Raw genomic sequence first — 25,728 nt, 5'->3', positions numbered from 1 at the left:
CCATACTAACAAGTAAACTACCCATAACGCATTCTGTTACTCTGGCGGTGGGCTGTCAGGGTGGCCAGTCAGTTTTGAAGTGGACCTGAGCCTCTACTCTTCCCTGCTGCTTTGCCAAAGAAAAGATTTGATAACACTGGCAGAATTTAGCCTAACTCAGCCATCCTTTCAGACCAACAATAGTCTTAAAGACTTAAATTCATGTCATCCTAAATACTGTCAAACTGAGCTAAGGGGATATTAGCCACAATAGACAGTCTTTAGGAAAATGACATCAATTAAAATACTCACAGAAAGAAAGCCCTAAATGAGTGTTTAGGAAAAGCTGTGCTGTAATTGAGCTTTGTTTACACTAAAGCTTGTGATATGTTGAGATAATAGATAAGGGATTTTAGTCATGCATAATTCAAGAGCAAGGCTGATTGGGTCTGTACCCAGAGGCCTTTGTGAACATTATAAAACTCTTTTACTCTGAGAAAAAGAAGCTGAAACACTGGGCTTTCTAGCTTCAGCACTGGGGTTCACTGTGCACTTCTCTTTTTTATAGGGATAATGAGGCAGTATGACTAAATCTGCATTGTGTGCATTTTACACAGACATGCTGGAGTTTAATAAGTAAAAAAGAGCAAGATTAGGGAGCGAATGGGAACAAAGTGACAAGGGGTAGTGGTGAAATCTTCCTCTGTGAAACAGGAAGACATTAACGACGGCATACAATGGGTGATTTTTTAATACAAATTTACCTGCCGTGAATCATTATCACAATTTTCTCAGTCATGCAGACCTAGTGTCTCGTGTAAGAGGCTAGCTAAGCCTCTTCAACATGTACACATTTTTTATTTTGTCACAAACATCCTTTTAATTGAAACTGTGATATACTATTGATTGAATAAGCCTTGTGGGGTAAGAGACCTAGCAGTAATGTGCAGTTCACAAATGGGCCTGTTTTATGAAACGGCTCTGTAATGTGAGCCACAGTAGCTAGCTCCTTTCTTAAGTGCCAGTTTTCTTTCCTCTGTTTTTTGTCCTTGTATAAACCACATCTAAAAAGGCCAAACTGTTACCGAATGAAGAGCCTTTTGGGAAGCCAACAACCAGCTCTACTGAGCTGAGCCAAATGATCTGGATCTCTTAAACAGGTCAAACACTGTGCAATTACAAGCTAACTCTCTAACAATCATGGTGTGACGTCAGCTCATGTCGTGCGACTGAATGGCATACAGTGCACAACCATTGCGCTTCAGATCATTTTAGGCATATTTTCTGCTCTTTTTTCTTTTATTAATGGGGACATAAGAAAGTCATTCCTGCTGTCATGAGGACAGTTTACAAAGAAAAGAATGCCTCAAAGTTGAGGATTCTGCTTGTAGCTCTGCTTTCACCGTGGTAGTGTATGCAGTTGTCCATCCATCCATCCTTTTTCTGTACCACTTATCCCGTTCAGGGTTGCAGAATAACTCTCAAGCACACCTTTGGCCAATTAAGAGTCACCAGTTAACTTAACAAGCATGCCTTTGGTAGTGGGAGGAAGCCAGAGTACCCAGGGAGAACCCACGCATGCATAGGCAGAACATGCAAACTTGACACAGAAAGGCCCTGACCGGGAAGCGTATGCAGTCGTATGTGTGACCCAGGTCACAAAATGACCAGATTATTATTTAAACCTTGTGAATAATGTTGTGTTTAAATTATGTATTGTAAATTTTGGACAAAGATGTTTAAACTGTAATCAATTATTTGTGGCGCTTTTAATAATCAAATGCCTTTATTATACAGCGGAAAATGCCAAATCTCGTTTTGTTGTAAATATGATACCACAGGCTTTAAGGGGTTAATATGAAGGCTGTCCAAATGTTACAAGTTTATTAAGAAAGTACTGACATTTTAACTCTTCTTTTGTAACTCATGCATACTGATTGCAAGGCCTTCTGGGAGATTTCCCATATCACTTGGCTTGGAATGGAAATTTGCTGTTCAAATGGCCATGTACCCCCAGCACTACCCCTCTATTCCAAAATGAAATGTGACACCCTGCTACTAGATATGAATGTTTCCTTTTAATCTCAGTGTTTTGCTCAAATCAAAACTTGTTCTTTCTTTTTATTTTATTTTCTTAGTTAATTTGTTGCTAACATGTCTTTTTAATGCATTTTTTTGGGATCAAACTCATTTGGCCTCATACATTATCACAGAGGCCTTTCCCAAAACTACCTGCCAAAAAAGAGGACCTGCTACAGTGAAGACCAGTCCATTAATGTGATTTATCATCTAACTTAATTAAGTTTAGATTAATGGCCAACTTTTAGCAGTGAGGCCAATACTGAAAGTGCAGAAACTGTGATATATGCCCAGTTTAGTAAAAAATTAAAAAGAGTTTGTGAAAGTCACACTCTACTTTGTAACAGTCTGGTGGTCTGAGACATTATTCACAGCCTCAGTATCTTGTGTTTATTTTAAATTGGATTAAAGAAATTATTCTTGATCATAGTGATAGTTTGAGTAACATAAATTAATTTGATGAATTACTAATGGCTTAATTTCCTTTTCAAGGTGAAAACTAAATTTTGCTTGTCGCTGCCTTTGAAATTCAAGTTTTGTCTGCTCTTTTACTCTTCTGGGGGTATTAACAATGATTAATAAGTTACAAACACAGCTACAGTCTATGTACAAGTAGGTTGTACCCCTTGGCTAGTTGTTAGTAATATATGATATTTTTTCAAGCTTAAAGCTGTCATTGTGTTTTAATTTATCGTACCTCATGGTTGAGTTCAGGACCTCCCATAAGCGGGGGAAAGGGGGAAAGCTTTCTGGGGCCCAGCAGAAGGATGAGCCTTATTGAGGTCAATATGCCATGGTCAATATTAGATTTAAGCAATGCTTACTAAATGTTTTTGGAAAACCTAATTTTAATTATTGTTTCCTGTTTGAAAAAGTAAACCACTTCCTGTATAATGTATGAATCTGTATTTATTTATATACATAATGGGAGCCTCAGTGCACCTAACTTTAGTCCAGTAATGTCAGACTGTAAGCCAGGTCAAGACTTGCACAATGTTGGGCTGCCTAAAAAAAAAAAAAAAAAAAAGAAAGGTCATAAAAATTTCGGACTTTTGTCGAGGCGTCTTTGTAGGTTCCCATTCACCCAGGTCATGGTTTTCTAAATCTTCATCAAATGGGCAAGTGGACATAATTGAGGTTGACATATTTCCTTTTTTTCTGGGTGTTTTCTTGACTTTAGACTTGTCAGCTTTATTACTTGCTTTTAATTTGATGTGGATTGAAACATCACTAATAACTTACTTTCCTGATAATGCTGGGATCCTTGCAGAGTCTGAACTTGCTGAGTGAGTAGGCTGAAGTGTTGAGAATGCACATCCCTTAGGTCAAAACAAAGATCCAGGCATGTAGGGATGTGCCGTCAAATCTGTGTCTGTAAATAGTAAGAGCAGGGTAGTTGTGGAGCAGTTCGCCTGTCCTGGCAGTGCAGTCCATCAGTACACAGATTGTGAGGCTGCGATCAACTGCGGACTTGGAATTGTGCATGGGTAATGGGTTCAGTGAGCAAGGCAGTATAGCGTTCCTGTTGTACAAGCATATGCTCAAAAGTCAGAGTCTTTTGGTTCTTGGTCTTCCTGGTATACCCTTATAAGGCCTGGACTGATGGCCAGATGCGCTGCCGTGATTCCTTTGTGACAACTTCTCTTCAGCACATTTTGTGGTATTGTTAGCAAAACCATTTGTCTAATGCTGAGGTTCTCGAGAGAGTGAGGATGGGAAGGGTCAGCTACCTGATATGGGAACAGCAGCTGTGCATATCCAGTGCCTGATCCAGGTCAGGCATCTGGACCAGCCCAGGGCCCAGTGAACTGGTTCTTATGCTTGGGTCAGCCGCATGCGTCGTGGAGGGGTGACCAGGGAGGATACCTAGATAGGGCACGTGCCTGGCGCAGACCTGGACAGTGGCCATCAGGAAGCCAGAGCAGTACAGGACCAAGACTGACACGGCAAAGTGCCAAACTGGTATATGCTCCCATAGCGGACCTGAATACGCCTGAAGTCAGACAAGAAATATGGTGACAGAGAGTGGGGGGAGACATTCACCAAACAGTGCCAAGACTGGGAATCAGCACATGTAGGACTACAGCCTTTGTATTTGGGTGCCTGCTCTACCAACTGTGCAAAACTGATTTGACCAGGCAGAAATCATGTTAATTTCTGCTGTAAGAATGGATAATTAAAAATGGGTGCTAATGGGACTGACAGCGCTTATGGAGCATGTCTCAAGTGGGCACTTAAGGATGCAATATTTTCTATTTCTTCATCAGCGTCTTTTTTCAACTCAAGGACGAGTACAACCAGTTGCTTACGTCTTAAAAGAAACCACTGAATGCTTGAATGTAAACCTCAAAAAGAAGCTCAGCTTTAGTTCATGCAGTAGTCATCTGCCCAGCTGTGATCAGCTGACAGCCAGCTGTTCCCAATTATTACCTCTCAGCTCCCACAGCCAATCACAGCTCTTTCTCCTAACACTGTTGTGTATTAAAATATGACGTACTCCTCACTAATCCCTGCTTGCATTTATGCTGATGCACCATGCTGCTGCTGGCAAAGCTTAACCTCCTCCACCCCAGCATCCTCCTTTATAGCATAAAGCTTGTTGCACCCTCATATTCAGATTCATGCTACTATGGATTAATTACTTCTGGACCAATGTAATTCAGTTTGCATTGTAACAAATGTGTCTGTCTATATGAGGGTTTCTATGCGCTCTCTGTAAAGTCAAAGCATGCTGCTTGACTAACCCAGGGAGCATGTTTAGGGCAGAGCCTTCTGTAAATAACAAAAATGTATTTCCATTTTGCAATAAAATGGTTAAATGTATGATGAGAGTTCCTGGCTAAGGTGTAGTGAACCTATTCCTCTCAGTGTTATGTTTTTAAGGTTTCATCCTCCTTCAGAATTTGGAGAAACTCAAGCAGTGAAACCAGTCATGCCATCTGCAGTGAACCACATTTTTTGACCTATAAAACTCGCCTTTGTGACCTTTAACAGCGCCCCCGTCAGGTCAGTCTCTGACATTTTCTCAAGCAGCACCAAGATGTATCATCACTCCGTGTCTCATCGAGATTTTATAACAAAACACAGCCTGATCCAAAGTCCCACCCTTGAAATAAACTGTGAAAAATGACTAATAACTAATATTAGCAAGAATTGTTATTCACCATGTTTGTTTAGCACATAAAAGCAGGTCAGGGAATTACTGAATCACACTCTGCTTCAATAAGATGCAAAATGGGAAAATCGTGACAGGGATTTATTTACATGATGTACTGTGTCAGTTCTCAGAGCCTCATCATCGGACGGGTTATCGGTTTGTCATGTGCATATGGCATGTGTTTTTATATGTGTGTTGTTGCAGTGAGTGAGTGGGTGGATGGTGAGTCGTTCGTCCCAGACCGTCTGTGCAGAACAGCTGACAGACACATACACACCAGCTCTGAACAGAAGGCTCCACCCGGGTCCACGGACATTTGCTTTTCCACACACAAATACACTTACACACAACACACGTGGCATGCCTGAGTGTGGTATTCGGTTCATGCTGGGTCTCCTGGGTGTGTCAGCGGCGACAGAGGGGAAACCTGATATACTCATATGTGTCTGAGTACAGTAAAATGTACAGATCATGTATGCTGGAGGCGTTCGGGGCCAAAAGGTCTGCGTACTGTTGACTTGGCAACAGTGCTGCTTTGGCACGCCTGCACCTCAAACAATATGGGAGTGGTGCACTTCAATAGTAATGTGAGAACTCGCCGTGCATTGCTGTGGCTGCTGGGAATTTTCACCCATGTGTCCTGTTATCATTTGTTCACGCTGGATATTTTTTTACCTCATTTCCCTTGCATGAATTTAGGTGCTAGACTTGAAAAAGCATCAGCAAAATTGCCGTGAAAGCATGCAGGAACATCTGATGGCACTATTTGCTATGAGAGAAAGCTGCCAGAATGATAGTCACAGCCTTTAAGATCAGAGGGAGGTTTATGCCTCAGGGATCGGTCTTTTTAGAATTTAAGGTGAGGCTGGTGAGGTTTTAGATTGCTTTAAACATCCGCTGGTTTGCATCAGAAAATCTGACTGTATTTGCTGGCAGAACAAAACAAGCAGTGCGTAGGCGAGGAGGTTTTCGGTCATTCAGAGGCCAGTGAGCCTGAGCGGGCCTTTAAAAGTCACTCTAGCATGGCACAGCTCAGGGTCAGGGCATGTACATGCTGAAGGAGAACAAACATTTTATGTATTGATTAACATCGCCTGCAATGATTAAACTCTGTACTAAACAGACAGAACTATTCGAGGTAGAGGCTTTAGAAAGACTTCTAACAGGAGCCAAAATATATGCAGTTTATGGTAACTGACATTTAAACAGTTGGCTCAAATACATGCTGTCATTTTTTTATTAACACTGTAAAATATGAGTTAGCTTTTCTGTCTTCATTAGGGCTAAACTTGAGCTTCAGGGTAGTTCTATTTTTGCTGTAAATGCCATAATAAGCTCAATAGCTTCTGCAACACGAACACAACCCTATAACCTGCCATAGTTGTTTTGGTTCAGCTCGCACATGCAACAAAAGTGGACTATGCTATGTGTGACGTAATCGTTTCAAGAGAGATGCGGCTGGCTGTCCACATGGAGACGGAACGGTAAGCTTTTACAGACTCGTTCACTCTGAGACCTGGTTTCATAAAGTAGTGTTTATGGCCACCTAAAATGCTGTTTCCGTGTGGACAAAAGGCCGATATGACAAAAACCTTTTGCGTATACTCCTGAATTTGTCTGGACGGGGCCTTAGTTAAATGCTCCTGCCTTCCTGCTGTAATGCTCTTTAAGCTAAATGTGAACAACACTGAACTGATAGCATTCAAAAGGAACAGTATGTTTTAACACAGGGGTGTCAAACTCAATCACAGCAGGGGCCGGATTCTGGATTCAGGGTTTTAACCAGAAACAGTCAACCTTGTTTCACTGATAATATAATATGTGAAAAAAACTGAGCACTGATGATAAATAATTTTGACATTAAAAAAGTTAAAAAGAAAGTTTAAAGGCTTACAATCTGAGAAAAGTACATTTATTACTTCAAAAAGTTCAGAACAGGAAATTGAAATTGAGAAATAATGTTTTTAGTGGCAAATATGTTCAAAAGAAAGTCAAAATTATGAGTTTAAAAGGTCAAAATATGATTCAAATTTTAAACTGTGAGTCTAAATGTTCAAACTATGGGATTATGAAGTCAAAGTCTGGAGTTGAAAATATGAGTAAAAATGCAAAATAACTGGTTAAAAATAGGACTTAAAATGTAGAACTATAAATCCGAAAGCTCAAAATATTATATGAGAAGTCAAAATTATGAGTTGAAATGCTCAAAGTATGAAATAAAAAGTCAAAATCCTAAATTTGAGTCCTAATTGTGAGATGCTAAATTGAAAATGTAAACTTAAAACAAAATTAATTTCCTTTCCCACATTCCTGACTTCTTATCTAAATATTTTTACTCCTCACTTTTTCAGATTTTGTGACTTAACAAGGATATCTTAAATCATCAAGGATACATTTACATTTTTATACTTGAGGAAATCTGCAGACCTCATATATATTATATAGATATAGATCACCTCCACGCCAGATAAATCAATTTAACTGTGGTAAAAATCACTTTTTGGTTAAGTGTTAGGATCATACTCGATGTACGTAGAAATTTTGTGATGATTATTGCAGCACACAGATCCACTCAAAGCTTAACTTTCCTTCCTACTCATTCATTCCCAATGGCTGTCTCCCGTTTCCTGACCCCCAGTTTCAATTCTGGGTCAGGTGAATGCAAACAACCTATTGCTGCAGTGCTGGACTCTAGTCAGAATAAATCAAGCCACTGCAGCTTACAGCTTATGTTAAAGCCCCAGACAGACTAAGACGCTCTGCTAAGAGAGTACACTCGCTACATGTTGCTGTTAACTGCCAGATTGTAGAGGAGAAAACACATTTAACTGAGTCCTGTGCTGCAAGTTAATCTCACTGACATTAGTATACATGCATCTAAACTGGTGATGATGGTATGAAAAAATCTATTTCATGGCAGAAATCCTAGCAGTGATGGTGCTGATACTGGTTTACCACCCACCACTTTTGTGATTGAAACCGTGCTTGAGTATGGGGGTTTGTCAGCGAGGACATTTCTTTTCAGAGTAATTCCAAACATCTCCTTTCTTTACAAAAACCATACAGCATGGACTCATTCCTCAGAGATGCAAATTTCACTCATCAGCACCTACTGTGTCTGACAGTTTACATATGCAATTTGCTTGGTAATGGGACATGTTTCTTGGGGGGAGTAGGGAGCGATTGCATTCAAGCAAGGTACAACAAAATCATGCCTGTTTTGAAAATGTCACATTTTTAGCATCATTCCATGCATTTACCACCAAGAGCATATATAGTATCCTTTTTTACTTATTTACTAACAGTCAGACTGAAGCACTCTGAGAGTATTTTTCACCAGTATAAGGGCTGATGCTAGGTTAGAGCTGCAGCTGGTTTGCTTGCTTCAATCTACGAACGGTCACGAGATCCAGTTTGCATTTCCACAGGCTGCAGCCGGCCAGAGAGCCACGACATGATGTCCCTGTTAACATGAGTATGCGTCTCCATTTCCCCAGCAACGCTAGCGTTCGTAGCTCCCTCCAGCTTTCTTCGCTCTTCATCTGAGGCCCACACAGCCAGCTTGTCTCTTCTTCAGACCAATGCTGCTTTGCTTTAACATCCATGTTTGTTTTGCACTGTTGTCTTGCTGTCTCGTTTAAAGGTCTGTTGTTTACAAAAGACACTCTTTCTCTTTCCTGGCCCAGAGCCAGGTCTTTGGCAATGGAAAAAACAAAGAATTGGTGCTAGATTAAGCACTGGCTTTGAACCAGCCCTGGAACTGGCTTGGTGGAAAAGGGGTATTTGTCAAGTTTAAAAATGATTAAAGCACTTTAACCAAAATCAGAAGTTTGTTGAAAGGACTTGAATATTTGTTTGTTGTTTGAAGTGTCTTAACTTTCTATCTCATCTTAAAGGTACAATACGTAACATTTTCACAGTACATTAAATTGAAAATGACTAACCCTGTTCTATATAGTAGTAATGTGCTGAACTTTAAGGCATGTTTGGGCCAAAAATTGAGGCTGAAGTAAGGCACATAATAGTGAGTTTGCTTCCTGAGGGCATGATTGGGTGAGAAGGAGGATTGACACATCCAAGGTAGTACTCTGGATCAGGGGTGTAGCTAAGGATTGAGGGCCCCTAAAAGGAATATTACACAGGGCTCCCCTTAGCCAGCCAGCCAAGCAACAAATGTTGCATCATTTTTACAAATATATATGCATTTTGATATATTTTTAACCATAATTTACCAATTTATGAGCATTTTTTTTTACTATGGCTGAATTAAAGTAACTTGCATTATTTTGTAGTGCTGGACCACACTATTTAGACATTTTTAAGAGAGGGGCCCCCCAGAATTGTATTTTTCTTTATTTGATTGAAAATTTCCATCTGTTGACCGATTTATTTAGTCACTTTTGATACAATAATGACACTAATTATTGAGAAAAATTAAAACACACTTTTCATTGTAGGTATATTGAAGCCCATTTCCACCACTTAAAAAAGAAAAATGTGGAAGTAAGGAAGTTAAAAAAGAAATCCAAAGTCACAATTATAAGATTAAAATTTAAAATTATGATATAAAAAAATCATAATTAAAAGATGAAAAGTCGAAATTATGAGATTAAAAGTAATTTAGTCTATTATAACTTTTTATGTCATAATTTTAACTTTTTAGTTCATAATCTTGACGTTGTATCTCATTATTATTACTTTTTTCCTCTAATTATGACTTTTTAACCCTTAGAGCTCACAGCTATTTTTTTCACCATCATGTCTTGCCTGGACTTAAAAAGCTTGTAAAACATCAACGCTGTGGTGAACAGTCAAATTCTATGCATCCTTTTTTTTCTTAGGACAACCTGGGCCTTAAGAATATATCTACAACAGTAATGCCACTTGAATTATGAAAAAGTTATAAGACTCTAAAGACAAACTAAAAAAAACTGAATTTGAAATTCAAAGATTTTCATTGATAACACAGTAAACAATAGTGACAAAGCATTTTCTTTGCATAGACTTGTTCTCCCATCTCTTGGGGACAAAACAGTGAAAAGTAAACATTCTGTGACTAATGGTTTTCAAAATAAATCAATACAAGAGAAAGTCCATGTGCTTTTTTGCAGTTAGATTAATTTGTGCCGTTCCTTTAAGCAGTAGAGAAGCTGGTCGACTACAGCTCCCACAATGCTTTGCATCTAAATGTCGCCCTCAACAAATATGGCTCTGCCCACCAAAGAAAGCCAAAGTACATGATAGAAAATGGATAAAAAATTGACAAAAAGACGCTTATTATCGGCTCTAACACTGTGGATTTAATATTTAAAGACCCCAGAAAGTCACTGAAGTGCTGGGCTGGCTAGAACAGCTTCCTTAAGGGCTACGGAGACATCGAGGGTAACAAATGAATGGCAAAATGGTCAGCTTTCAGAGGAAAAAAGAGTGTCTACGACGTATGGTTCAAAAGTTATTAACATTTTTCCAAACTGTGTTGTTTCTTGTTGTATACGACAACCCTGTCTTCAGAGACCCCGGGGAAGTCAGCCAAGTTCTGGGCTCACTAGAAAATGTTCTGTAAGATCTAGCAATGCATAAAGAACATATATAGAAAGGCACAACACACAGCTTTCACTGGAAAAAAAAGTTAGTGTGTATAACTTATGGTTCAAAAGTTACCAAGCAATTTACAAAGGGGTGTGCCTCCGGCACAGATCCGTGCCGCTAGAGCTCTAAGGGTTAACTCATAATTCTGACGCTTTTTCTCACAATTATGACTTTTTATATCATAATCATGACTTTTTTAATCTTATTATTATGACCTTTATGTCATGATTATGACTTACAGTTTTTTTTCAAGAATTGCTGCACTTTCACATTTTTTTCTTTTTTATTTGACCCAAATGGGCTTCCATACAGGCATCTCAAGGGCTCCTCCTACTGTGGGCCCAGGGAATCAGTACCCTTCCCCCCCCCTGTGCTAGGCCCAGGCTCTGGATGTCCCTGCATTTCACCAGGGGCATGGAAAAATAATCCGTCAAAAAAGTCCACACCTCTATGTTACAGTAAGGGATGGATGTGGTGAGTAAGCATGGCTGATACTGTCGGGGCAGGTAGTTAGGGTTGCAGCAAGCCCCTGGTTGTACTGTGGGTGTCTCAACTGCCTGAAAACCTGCTGGAGGTCTCCCTTGGCATATTACCAGTGGTGAAAAGGGCCAGACAGAAGAAATGCTGTCGAGCTTGACCTTGGCTGCCGATCAACGCACATATGAGCTCACGTGTCAACACTGACTCTGCCCCTCCTCCTCTCCAGCCCTAGGTTGTGGTGCATCAGGTCCACGATGAATCCTTAAGGCCCTACATGCCTAAAGCTTAGGCAGTTGACTGTACATTTTTCAGTTGAGACCCCGATTGACCCCTTTTCTTGGGGTCTTGTTCACGAATAAAGGTAGATGGACTGTGAGATTGGCACACTGGTGTGGCATCAGCAGTATTGCAGATGCTGAACTGGACTCTCGTGGTATGGAGGGAGCTGAGCTGGAAGGCAAAGCTTTCAATTAACTTGTCAAGTTCCAGTCCCCACCTATGGCAATGCACAGGCCAGCCCACATAATTGGCTGAGCCCCTAAAGAACCCAGTGAATGGGCCCTCCCAGATGTGATTTATTGATAATACAAATGCATGTGTGTTGGATCAGTAGCATTGGTGCTAGCATCCTGGCTAACAGTTACCTCATTTTGGAGCTGAAACTGTGTCAAACTATTATTAGATTCTGATTGTCAAATTGCTTATGTGTGCCACTTTTTAACCAATTTCCATCACTATTCCTACCCACTTTTCAAAATTTGACCCTTTCTTGCTTCTTTTAGCCTAATTTTGCTACTTTTTAATGCCTTTTCACTACATTGGCCACCCATTTTTAAAAACACTTTTTTTTCCCATTTTTGGGACAATTTTGTCACATGTAACCCTGTATTGCCATTTTTAACCGCTTTTCACCATTTTCTACCCATTTTTTCCACTTATTTCCCATTCTTGCCTCAAAATTATTTCAGTTCCCTCTAGTTTATTCCCTGGCATCCTGATTTTCTTGCACATCATGGCATGGCTTTGAAGTCCGACATTACTGGTTTATTGGTTTAGTCAATATCCACATAGTTAACATTATGAAAAAGGCTGATTCTGTTTTAAGAGAAGAGGTTTGCTTTTTGGGCCCCCCATTTGGCTGATCCCCTGGAAACTCTCCCCTTTATCCCCCCTTTATACTTGGCCTTGGGTAATCGCCAAAATAATGAGAATGTGAGTTCAAGCAGTTGAAGTTAGATTCCCTAGGAGTGTTGCTTTGCTCGTTCTTAGAGGTAGGATATTAACATCGATCACTAATATCGTAGCTGCTGCTGTTTGGTTAACAAGCTAATATGTGTCTGGATTTCGCATGCAGGTCCGATATGAGACAGACAGCAGCGGATGGTGGAGAGATGAGGCAGAGAGAGTGACAGGAGCATGGAGGAGAAGGTCAATACAGCCACACACTGCACAAACTTTATGTGCATTGTTAGGGTAAAGATACGGCCCTTAGCCTGCCCCGTCAGTAGGAGCTGCTGCAGGTCACTCTTTCACAATCGTATCAGCGGAGTAGGGCTGAACAGTTAATCGAAAATCAGATTAAATCGCAATATGGTCCGCTGCAATTTTCAATTGCAAAAGGTGCAATATTTCTTTGTGAAATTTGAGTCAAAATTCCAGTTTTAAACTTTTTTTGCAGCAGAGATGCTATGCATGACATATGCTATCATTCAGGTGCTATTTTTTTGATTAGTCAAAAAATCCTACCTTCTTCATTTTTGTACTTTTTTCTTTTGAAATATAAGAATGACAAAAACCCTTCAATGCAATAATTCATTTCCAATTTGCAATACGAGTCAAAATCATCAGAATTAGACACTTTCAAAGAATTGTTCAGCCCTTGTTTAGTAATAAAGGACAGTTAAGGAATAATGGCATATCAAATTGCAATTGCAATATTGGGGGAAAAAAAACGCAATTAGATTATTTTCCAAAATCGTTCAGCCCTACCGCGGAGCGTGGTCATTCGCTCTCCAGAGGCGCATGATTACGCATGACGAGAGGAAATAACACTCCGCTTGAATTTAAAATGTGCCAGAAATGTAAAAGAAAAAAAAAAAAGGACTGGGCATGGATTTAAAATCTCAAATCAAAGTGGAGTGGAGTTTTTGTGGCAACAAGTGAAACCTAAAGTTTTATCTGTGTGCCATGCACGCACGCACCTCTCTCACTTTGTCATTGTACCTGTGCGATGAGGAGTGTCAACCTTGTAGCACAGACCAATTTTCTTGTAGCATTTGTGACATATAGGTCGCGCTGTACAGCCTTGGATTAGGATGCCTCCTGGTTGCTACCCCTGTGGAGGTCTTCCGGGCCAGTCCAACTGGAAGAGCTGGAAAATGTTGCTGGGTGTGGGATGTCTTTGCTGGCTTGCTTTGCCTGATACTGTGACCCGGCCCCTGATAAGCAGAAGAAAATGGATGGATGTTTTTTTCCTGTGCTCATCAGTTCCCCATTTAACTGACAGCCACTTTTCAGAGTGTGTTGCCACTCAGCCCAACTTAGTGGACATGTGCCATCAGTGATACCCTCTATAAGTTATATAGATGGCCTATCGCTCAAGATCATCAAGCTAACAAGATGGCAGCACCAACTTTTACACTCGAGCAGCAAGAAAATATCAAACAGAGAAAAAAAACAGCTTTTAATGATAGAGATGAAATTGCGTGGCTTATTTCCCCCATGCAAAATCTCTCCACACAGCTCTGGGATTTCAAGTGGCAACCCTCCGGCTATAAACAGAGTTCCAATAGTCGCAGAGCTTCTAACATCCTACATTTACAAATCCCAAGAACACTGTGAAAGCTCATCTAACTTTTATTGTTACCAAAGCTTCAGAGTGCTTGGAACAGATGACACATAACCCGATTGGGAGGGCCAGATCCTTTATAGGACCCTCCAACATCCCAGAAGTCACCGCACAATCTCGTTTTATTAAACCTGTGTGTGTGTGAGGGAGAGATGGAGAGAAAGAGGGTGTTTGTGGGTGTTTGGCTCTCCTGCTGTTGTGAAAAGTGTGCCTCTGTGGGAGTTAAGTATGTGAGTCAGCTCTGAATCACACTTTTTCTCCACCAGTCAAACAAATAAGTGGACAGATGAATATCTCTGTAACACATGCATACTGTATGTAGGGATATGAGTGCATGATTGTACAGATTACACACAGTTACACAACGAACCCACACAGACCTCTAAACCCAGAGAAAATGGTCGTGAATTTATGGTGAGAGAGAAGGCTGCATTTCTGTATTTTTATTGGTTGTGCAGAACAGCAGTGATTCCCCAGGTGTTACCGCAGCAGCTGCAGGCGACTACTTGCTTGTGGGGAAAGTTAATGGAAAAATTAAATTCTAACTTGGAACAAACATCAGAAATTGAGTCAGCTGTAACACCTCTGATCAGAATCTGTGAAAACCAGACAGCAAGCGATGAAAAGATGAAAAGTTAGCTCAGAGTGATGAATGATTGGCTGATAGGTTGAGATGGAAGTTGGATTTGCAGCTGAAATATCTAAGTAAGAGATAAATAACTGAGATTTCAATGTAAGTGATGAATGAGATGCTAGCTAAATTTGATGTTTGCGTACTTCCTCATAGCTTAAATCGTTGATGCACATACAAAATAACATAGATATTACAGTATAGATATATATAGATATATAAATGTACTTCTTGCACAACGCCGTCTCTGCCTCCTCCCCGCTGACTCTAGGTGTCGTGCTGCTCCACGTCATCCTCCTTTCAGTCTCCGAGCACCCCGTTGTCCGGATAATCTCCGTCGGGAAAGATGTAAACTCCGTGGGCACGCCGTCAGTTCTGGTGTAAGTGTAGGGTTTTGTTTTGCTGCTAGTGATGGAGTGTTGGGCCGCAGCGTTCGTATGCACTGCCCCATGCTACTGAGGTAGCATGGGGCAGTTCTCCTGTTCATCAGGCAGTGTTCAGCTGCAGTTACTGGCAGTTATTGTTAGCTTTTAAGCTTGCCAGGAGTTGTAGTTGAGACTGAGGTCTTCTATTTCACCTTTTTGGTTTTTTTTCTTGATGGAAATTTCCCTTTCTTTCTCTCAAAGGTGTCCTGGACCATCCATCTTCTTTGTTTCATAGGTTTCAACATATGTTGTCAACTTAACTGTGAAAAAACAATACAAGTCCCAGGTATAACTTGGTCTGTATGTAGACTGACCGCATTTTCATGTTTTTGGCATGACCAAATATTTGGGGCTCCTGTCTTAATATTCCACTAAATGGCAGTTGTGGTGGGTCCCTGTACAACACGGCCTCACTAAATTTGTACAGAAATCTATTTCCGTCAAGCAAAGTAAGCAGGAGTGCTCTCTGTTTTTTGCACCTCCAGCAAATAACCACGCCCCCAAATACCTGTACGTGTGTCTGAAAGAATTGGAAATAGCAGTTGAGATAGCTAGCTAAAGTAGCTGTCTGAATGATGGTGATATCTTTAGCTAAAAGTTGATAAATTGTTAAAATAGCTACCAGGGCGTAGCCTACATTTAAATTAGCTTTATTGCTAAGAATGCTAGCAGGCTAACTAGCAGGTCTGAGTGTACAGTGATTAGCCTTATTAGCAAAAGACTTAAATGACAAAGGTGAAATCAGAGGTTAAAATCTTATACAATTTTTTATTGCTAACATTGTTGTCCCAATAATGATGACAGGTTTGAGACGATCAGAAATTAAAATGACACTGATTCTAGAGGATTTTCTCTTTTAAGTGGAAATATGTTTTTTTGCTAAAATGTTGGTTTGATTTGTCTGCATTTTAAATCTTGATATTGGCTTGAAATAGTTCATGTAAGTGGCTTATAAGCAAAACTAAGTGAGCATGCCTCAGACGTCTCTATGTCTGGGCTAAGATGCACACTGGTGTTTGCAGTGATGTAATGATGTGACTCTCTGCAGCTGCAGCCTGTGGAGAAGAAACTGGACTGAAGCAACAGAGCTCCAGCTCTAGCCCAGCACTAGTCGTGGGAAAGAGGTTCCACTATAGAAAGGGGATTTACATATGTCATTGATGATAGATACTGTGTTTGGTATCATGCTAAAGACCTAAGGGTGTGCTCTGCCCCTGCGTTGACTTTTCTAATAAAGATAATAGGTGTTAGGCTGGTATTGATACTTGTACTTACATTTAGGTGGGTCCACAGTAGGAGACCATCCATGACAACAATCCAGTGAGACACTGGAGCCCAGGAGCTCCCGGGATGATCAATAAGAGGGTTAGCAAAAGGGTAAAAGATTTGAAATTCCCTGTAAAAAAATAAGAAAAATCATGAACTTTGAAGCCCTGCTCTAAAAGGAATAATAAATCCTGAAATTGTTAAAATAATGGCTCAAAGCAATGGTTCATAACAGCTTTAAATCATTGTTTCAAAGTGATGGGAGAACAGATAGTGAAAAAGCCAGAAGTAATGACAGAGAAGAAAGGGTTGGAATAAATGGGACTGTTAGTAACAGGGCGTTTAAGTTCATCTGAAAAGAGTGAGAGCCCCTGCAGAAAAAGAACGACTCCTTCACAGCAGTCAGACAGTATGAAGGCTTTATATTAACAGTATAGCACTATTATGGTCTCGGTCTCAGTCTGCGTAGGCGTTTGTGAGCGCTCAACGATGTCACTTACAATTTGACTCATCAGTATTCAGGACATTCACACTCTCCCTCACTAGCAGCGATAAGCGATGCTGATTATCGGTGAAGTTTTGCTACACTGTGTATATCTCCCCGTCTGCTTTCCTGCCTCTCTCAGTGATAGTAACACTCTGCCTGTCGGCGCCAGCATTGTTTCAATCAGCCTCATGCCTATTAGAAATCTGCTCCTATTAACACTCATTAAAAAAACATGCTGAGAACCTCAGCTGAATAAAAATAGCATTACCACAATGTTTAATTGCACTTTAAGACCTAATGTGAGTGACAATTACTCCCATTTGTGATTGCTGAACACTTTATTCCAAATCCATGGTTTCTATGTGCTGCTAAAGCCACTTTCACTCCTCTAAAATCATCAGGATGATTGTTGTGTAGTCTGGCTGCAGGGATGCAGTAGAACGGACATCAATGAGGTCTGCTTTTCAAGTCAGATAATAAAACTTGGCTTGCAGCCTGAGAATGGACCTCAGGTCAGGCCTCATTGCAGTCCACTTCAGTCCAGTACGACCTCATAAAACTGGAAGAAGAAAACAATTCTAGGTTTGTGCAGGGAGGGACTGTCATGATGAAACATGAGAAGGTATTCCCCAGACTGTTTCCACAGTGCTCAGCTCTGTCAAATATTGAACGCTCCAGCATCAGGATTTTTTTTGGAATAAGGGACCCAGTGGCCCCAAACCAAAACTGTAAGTCAGTATAACTTTAAAAACACAGCTCTGACCTTCACAGTTCTGCTCTCAGAATTGAAAGTATGGAGGTATGAGCAGTGAGTACAAAAACCCCAATAAGAGAGCTAACTTTATTAGATTGAAGGTAGCGTTTTTTTTCATCACTAATATGTAATCACAAGTATTAAAAATACTTTAAATATCTTAAAACAAGAACTTCTGCCTGGTGGTTGCATGTCTCTCTAAGGTAATTACACTAGTGGTGTAAAGATAATCTGATATGGATCTGTTAACCGATCTTGACGTCAGCGGTCCGAGTGCATCGGTCCGCGGAGCCCTGAATCGGTAAAAATGCAGCACGAACCGGTCTTTGGAACGGTTTGAACGTTAGAGATCAGTTCATTGGTTGCTGCTTGTTTTCATAGCCCGTTCTGCCATGCTCTGGTTTGGCGTTTGTAATCCCGCATGACCCACAGTGACCTTTTACCTTTAAACGAGAGTTCTGTTCGCCGTAAGTGCTCTCTTGGTAGCTGAATGTGTTTCACCGGTCATCACCTCAACATCTTTCAGTTCTGCACCTCAGGAAAAAGTCATGTGGAGTTTATATGAAGGAAGGATAACTTTCAAAATGTCTGCCTGTCTGTACTTTGGAGAAAAGCGATTAAGAACTACAGCAGCTCATAAATCTCACCTGTTGAGACGGCGGAGCTACAGTTTAGCTGAGATGCTAATGCTAAACGCAGCACAAACAGACCCAAACATAAACACTTTTCTAAGTTAAAACTCTTCAGTTCTCGCCGTAACAGCAGCCCCTTTATTCACAGGTTCACAGCCGTAACGTGTTGTTGGGAGTTATTGATTTGGTTGCATAATCAATACATCTGAGCCCGCTGATGTGATATTAAACAGAGAGGACTTCACTGAGCTGGAGATCAGCTGTTCTCCAGTGAATTAATTCAAGAATGAAAACAATCAAGAACGGTCAGATACACAGAGAAAAGAAATAACGCCGCGACATGTAGACTGAATGCTCACATTAAGAGGAATTATGAAAGGAAAAAATGTATAGAAAGCTGTTTTAATTTGACTTTTTTCAATATTATTTTAACCCCTTGTTCTCCTGTACTAGCAGACACTCAGAGCTCTGTCTATCCAAATCTCCTTGTGACTTCAGATTCGTTTTAATTTGTGCTTCTTGGGAAAATGTGATATTTAGTTTGTACTGTTATTGGGATTAATAATGCTAAGGAAGTTATAAGTACAGAAGGACGAACATATACCAGTAAAAACTCGTTTTGATATTTATCTCCCAGTTTAATGTCAAAGTGAGACACCTGGGTGTGATGAAAACTTTCTTAAACATGATTTCAGAATGTTAGCACAGGAGGCCTGGCATTTAGTCTGTTTTAGAAATAAGATCAAATAATCTTAGATTATTATGAAATGATCTTGTTTCCCCCTTTTTTGCAAATTTTTGTTAAAGCAAAAAGTTACTTTGATTCTATAATCAGATTGTACTGACTCGAATCGGATCATACTGAATCCTTCTGTATTTTAATGAATCGTCAGAGAAATGAATCATAGTTGGTTCAAATCGAATCAAATCGTCTTGAAAAGGAGAGATTCACACCCTTATGTGTGGATCATCTTGGGTTGAATGTCTTGCCTAAGCATACACTGAAATTGACTGCAGAAAGTGGGGATCGAAACAACGACTTTTCAGTTAAGAAGCGTGGTAAAACTTTATGTTAGTGTCTTCTTCATTGAGAAGGATAAAATGTTGGTGGAAGAAATCTTGGTCAGGCTGATTTCTGAACTTTCATGACCTTCATGTCATGGCTTGTACACTTTGACTCACTATCATCACCTCTATCGCCACACTTAAAGCATAGAAATTACACTCAGATGATTCGGTGCTTTTATGTTGAGTCCTTATAATAACAGCTAAGTGTGAATTGAGTATAGCCAAATTGAAATGCAGTTGTACAATATTTGCAGTTTAATATGAAACATATCGTTCATTGTTTGTTTAAACTGCTCCAGAAAAGCAGCATAAACTAAGCTATCAAATTATGAGTAAATGTTCTGATTTACTTTCTTTCTGAGATTGAAAAAGTTCCACTTATTCACCACATTATCATATCTCACAAGGTAGACTTTAATCACGGACTCTGGCTCCAACCTTTGCCTTCTCCTAGAGTTTGCCGCCACACAAATCTCAGCCTGAGCAGTTTGATGTCTTTATTCTTATCTGAGTCTTTTCATGCTTGTCAGAGAAAGCTGTGAGCCGAGATATCGCTCATCGACTTGAAGAGTTTGGGGGTCTAGATAGTGGAATCACTTTGTCGAGTTTGCTTCAAAATAAGATAACGCTAAATGAGGGGTGCTTTATCTGTGAAATGATCGCTAGACTTTTATTTAAAGGTTATAAAAGCTGTGTTTATTTCATTTTTTATGAGTCTGAATGACATTTTTTTCTAACTTACTACCTCTCCCTCTCTGACATATCAGGGCGTGATGTACTGAAGGGCGTGATGGAGCTTCATTTAGACATTAGATGTGGCATCTAAAGGAGGGAAGGAAACGATAGGAGGCTGCAGAAGCCGACAAATGCTGTTTGCTCGTCGCTGATGAAAGATGGAATTTGTGTGTGAGCGTGTGCAAAATAGTTTGCATGCAATTTAGCAGCTGGCTCATGAGCTCTTTTCTTTTCCTCTTCCTTCTCTTCCCATCCTGTTTCTTCCCCATCTTTGTTAGCGCCGTTATGATAGATGAGTGTATTATAAAGCCGGGGCTGGAGGCGGGGGAAATCAATGCTCATTCCTCAGAGGTGTGACTGTGAGTGTATGTGTGTTCCGAGTGTGTGCCAGTTGGCTGTTTGTTAAGAGGTTAGAAGCTGGATACATTCATTGTTTTGGGAGCCAGGGGGCTGCAGCTGAGCCGCTCCGTCTTGATCTGCTTTTCCTTTGACTCAGCAAACCCGGGCCAGGCCAGACGATCACACACATAAACGCACAGCGCACCCACCCACCCACTTCTACACTCACAGATCTGAAGAGACCGTCCCACTCACAACACAGACGTTATACAATCCAGCAGAGAGGGATGCTGTACCTGGGTGGCTGCCTCATTACCATCCATTACCTACTTTGTATGAGCCTCTTGACTCTTGTTTTGGTCTGTTCAGGGTCTTTTAGAGAGCAATCCCAGCACGTTTTCAATCACAGTTCATCTGAGGTGAACTGAAACCCACAAAACCTGCATCACAGACAAATATCTGACAGTGCTGTCCTCTTATGGAAAGTTTTTGTCTTTTTGGGAACATATTTAAGCTACCATATCATGGCTGCAAGGCTCCAGAGCTTTTGTTGATTTTATCAACAAAAATATTCATCAGTGCCCTTTTTCAAAGAAGACATTGAGACGAGTAAATGTAAGTGTATTTTTGTCACATACACAAGACAAGACTGAATGATCAAGAATGAAAAAACATAAAGAAATGATGAAAAAAGGGGGAAAAAATCACATAAACTGACAAGAAAAATAATGAAAAAGAAATTGATTAAAAAAAAAATCCCCACAAAAAATCACTAAAAATAACAAACAAAAAAGACAAAAGAAAAAAAAAAAGATGAAAAAATCACTAAAAATTACAAAACCCCCACAAAAATGACAATAAAAGAAAAAAATAGATTAAAATCACTCAAATTACAAAAAATGACAACATAAAGACAAAACATTATTTTTTAAAATACTGATATTAAAATGATGAAAAAGAAATTGATGAAAAAATATCCACAAAAAAACCCGCTAAAAAAATCACTAAAAATGACAAAAGACAAAAACAAAAATGTCCATGAAAGAAAAAAAGTGAAAAAAATAATGAAAAATTACAAAAAAAATCACAAAAAGAAAGACAAAAACATTATTTTTTAAAATATTGATAAAAATGACGAAAAAGGAATTGAGAAAAAATACATTTAAAAAAATACAAAAAATCCCAAACAATGACCAAAAAACAACAAAAAATGACCATAAAAGACAAAAAAAGATTAAAAAATCACTATAAATGACAAAAAATAGAAATGAAATCATTAAATCACACAACAAAAAGAAAAATAATGCAGCTTCCCTCCCCATTCTTTCAAAACAGAACTGTAAAGAACGGTAAAGGTTCCTTAACTTTTTAATGGGTCCCAATATTTAAAACAATCAATCCAGTGTTGAAATGTTGAAACCAGCAGGTTGAAAGCTGGTTAACCACCCAGGTTATATAAAGTGACATTGTGATGTGTTTGAGGGCGGCTCAGAAGAATGAATACTGGGCCAGGTTAATAAAAAGTCATAGTGTGGGGTTATCCAGGCTGTCTGTGCTACCATGTAAGAGCAGGGGTTTCTTTAGTCTTTCCTAACAGATTGGCTCAGGGTACAGCTAGCACATGCTCAGTGATGATCCGTTTCATTCAGTGCCGATTAGTGGGTCGACTGATATCGGTTTTTCAGGTCTGATACTGACTGTTTCATACATCTGCTGCATGCATGTATTTCACATTCATCAGGGAAAGCTCCCATTGAAAGCATTTGGGAATGACAGGACTCTTCCAAAATTTATCAGAAGGTGATTGGAGGAACGTTCTGTCTGTCACATTCATGACGGGCCAATCAGGAAACAAGACAAACTGACATTATACGCATATGCTTCTCCTTAGCAGACAGGCTACCGCTGCTGTAGATTGTTAATGACGGACATTTTCTGTGAAAATTATCTTTTCTCCTAAGACAAGCTTTTGGTGTGGCTCTTTGCTCTTGTTTCAGTAAGAAATGTGGTCCAGTTCTGGTTAAACTGCTGCTTTTCTACAGCTACATCTGAGCTAATAGCCACTGCAGCAGCAGCCATTTTACAGAACCACTCACTCAACAACTATCCCTTTCCCACGTAACTCTCACAAACTCATGCTAAGGCAGGTTGGCAGAAGAGTGATGACATCTTTTACATCCTGAAAAGCATTAAATGTTATTTTTATTCTTTATTTCATACAGAAATGTAGGCCAGTCCTGGCAAAAACTGACGCTATGCTAATGCTGCATCCGAGATCATCGTTACACTGGAGGCAGCCGTGCTTTGAGTAAAACTAAACCCTGCCCTTAGCTACCGCCTTGTCCTCCTCAAATGACGCTGATTGGTCCAGGCAGTGCTCTGTTCGGCACTAACGTTGTGAATTGGAGCTTTTCAAGATGGATTTGCCTGATGACAGAGGTGGAGGCTTTGCAAGGTTACTTGTTCTCCCCATGAATGCATGAGTTCTCTCTGGTTACTCCAGTGTCCCACGGACCAAAGACACGAGTGAGTTTGAGTTTTTCTGGTTGTTTGTCAGCTCTGTGATTGACAGCGGACCTGTCCAGTCTACTGCCCCTCTCATGCATTGACTGCTGGTATTGGCTCCAACCCCCTGTGTTCCTTAATGGGATAAACGATGTAGATAATGGATGAATGGGTGTCGACTCAGGAAGCAAATTCAAGGTACAATGAGGCCAGTGGACTAAATGTAAGTTGCTGTAAGAGAGCTAAAGCAACCGACATAAATCAACATAATATGAAGTAACTTAAAACAAACCCTTACATTTGTAAATACACTTACAGATGCATGGTGCCAAGCTCCAGCACCATTTAAGGTCGTAAAGCTGTCTGGCCACGTTTCTAATCCGCAGATTGCCCACCAACTTTATCAGGCTTTTTAGCACTGTGCACAAGGGAAACATAAACCGTCGTTCTTAAATTTCCCTTTCTTTCCCCCCATTTCAAGGTGAAAGTGCCTCAAAGTCAAATGTTTGGCCCATAAATCTAACAAAATGTTTTCCTCCTTATGTGGGAAGGAAAAAGAAAACAAAACAAGACCTAAAAAGCCTCTTTCAGCCCTGAGGTGTTTCTCAAAACAAACCGTATTTTATGCCTTTTCCCTCATCGCACCACGGCTTTGAAACTGCACTCGGCTGAAATCTACAAAACTGCAAACAAGCTGAACGTCTGAAAAACATTACACAGCAGATGCTGTATTATCGCAGACATACTGGAGTGAATGAAAATGTGTCTGGCATTTTTCTGTGCAGACTAAAAGCATCTGTCCTCCCTATAGGCCGACTTTGAGGAGGGAGAAACGTATGGTATGGAAAGCTGATTAGTGCAACTGGAGCGCAGCCCAAAACGTATAATTTCAAGCAGGGATATGTGTGGTTATCGATCAGAGGATGGACATTTTGAAGAGAGTCTAGTCGTGAAGAGTGATGGTGTCTTTGGAATGAGATTCCCCTCCTGTGTCTAGTGCTCATAATCAACATCGACCCTCTGTGATTCCTCTCACTGTCCATAAAAAAGGATATAACCACAAGCAGTATAACGCATGAAAACACCTTTGACCAACAGTAAAGCCATGATGCGACTGTGTAATAGTGTTACAGAGGATGAGAAGAGATTCCTTTCTCCAGGAGGCTGCAAAGTCACGAATATGCCAATGTAAGCATCCTGTGGCCTTGCAATTTGTGTCCAATAACTTCATCTTATCTGAAATATGACCAATTACCTTAACTCAGTGTTAATTTCATCGACTAAAACTATGACTAAAACTATTCGTCGACAGCCTTTTTTTCCATGACAAAAACTAGACTAATGCTGAATCCCTATTCTCCCCTTAACCCTCAATCTTACCCTCAAGCTCAACTCTCAGTCTTACCTCGCCCCTGAAAACCAAGTGTAAGGGCCATCTTGTGACTTAGAAATGGGACACCCCTTAATATCAGTCACAATTTCAGACTGTAGAGGGCAGTAATGTGCCAAAACTGCGTATTCTTTCGATTCAGAGGAAGAATGTGAACTTGTTAATATTCAACCAAATAAAATGTATAAACACCACAACCATGGACATATGTAGCTTAAAGTCACAGTATAACACGGCCATTAGCTAACGCCAAACACCAGTTGTAACTTGTAGGCCTGTCCGCGACAGCACGGTTACCGGCTTACGATCGTAAAAATAAAAGTAAATGTTACACTACAAAAAGGCAAATAATCCATAAAATAACATTGAACTAAGATACTGAAGTGGTTTTCGTAATTTTTAGATCACTATTAACAAAGAAATTTACATTTGTAGCTCAATTTCTTCCCCACATTCGCCGCCATCTTTCTTTGAGTGATAACCCTCAATACCAAAGGAGCTCCAGTAACATCGCAAAACTGAGGGAGGTAAAGCCCTCAAACTTGTCCCTCAACTCAACTCTCGGGAGAATTGGGACAGCCCTTGTACTTCGCGGGAATGTGCATTTTGAGACTAAGGGTTAAGATCGAGGTTTAAGGGGAGAATTGGGATTCAGCCTAAGACTAACAAAATATATCTATGATGACTAAAACTGACAAAAAGTATATTTATTTTCCATCAAGATGACTACAACTAGACTAAAATTTAGGCAAGAAAATAAATGCTTGGACTAAAAGTAAAGAGTAGAATGTGAGGACTTTTTATGGACTAAAACTAGACTAAAATGGTTTTTTTTTAATCAAGTAAAACCAAAAAGGGAAGAAATGACTAACATGTGACTAAAACTAACATGCATTTCATGTAAGGACTAAAACTAAGACTGAAATTAAGAATAGTTGCCAAAATTAACACTGCCTTAAATTACAAGTTTCACTTCCCTGAGTACATGCGTTTTTATGTGTTCAGACCATTACACCATCAGGGTCTGTGATGACATTGTATTCAGATTCATGTAGTATTTCAATATGAAGTTGGCCGTTGGCCCCCTTTTGCAGCTCCAACAGCCTCTTGGATGAATTTTGAGTGTTTTCTGTAGGAATTTGTGCACATTCATTCTGTAGAGCATTAATGAGACCAGGCACTGATGTTGGACAAGGAGGCCTGGCTTGCAATCTGCATTCCAGTTCATCCAAAGGTGAAAAGCTGAAAGCTGACCTTTTTTGTTTATTTTCTACCCTCGATGTCTCAGTCGCCCTATAGGACGCCGTTCTAGTGAGCCCTGGACTTTGGTGACTTTTCAGTCTTTAAAAATTAAATCCACGTCA

At 40.0% G+C, this 25,728-nt stretch overlaps 1 protein-coding gene across 1 annotated transcript in view; it reads left to right on the top strand.

Moving 5' to 3' along the window:
* cnksr2a (connector enhancer of kinase suppressor of Ras 2a) overlaps window positions 1–25,728 on the top strand; it is a 112,931-nt gene that overhangs the window by 6,405 nt on the left and 80,798 nt on the right. The window lies entirely within an intron of this gene.

The sequence above is a fragment of the Cheilinus undulatus genome, linkage group 19 (assembly GCF_018320785.1).
Source record: "Cheilinus undulatus linkage group 19, ASM1832078v1, whole genome shotgun sequence".
Taxonomy (NCBI): domain Eukaryota; kingdom Metazoa; phylum Chordata; class Actinopteri; order Labriformes; family Labridae; genus Cheilinus; species Cheilinus undulatus.
Note: the sequence above shows the minus strand (reverse complement) of the source record. Positions and strands in the feature narration are given on the sequence as shown.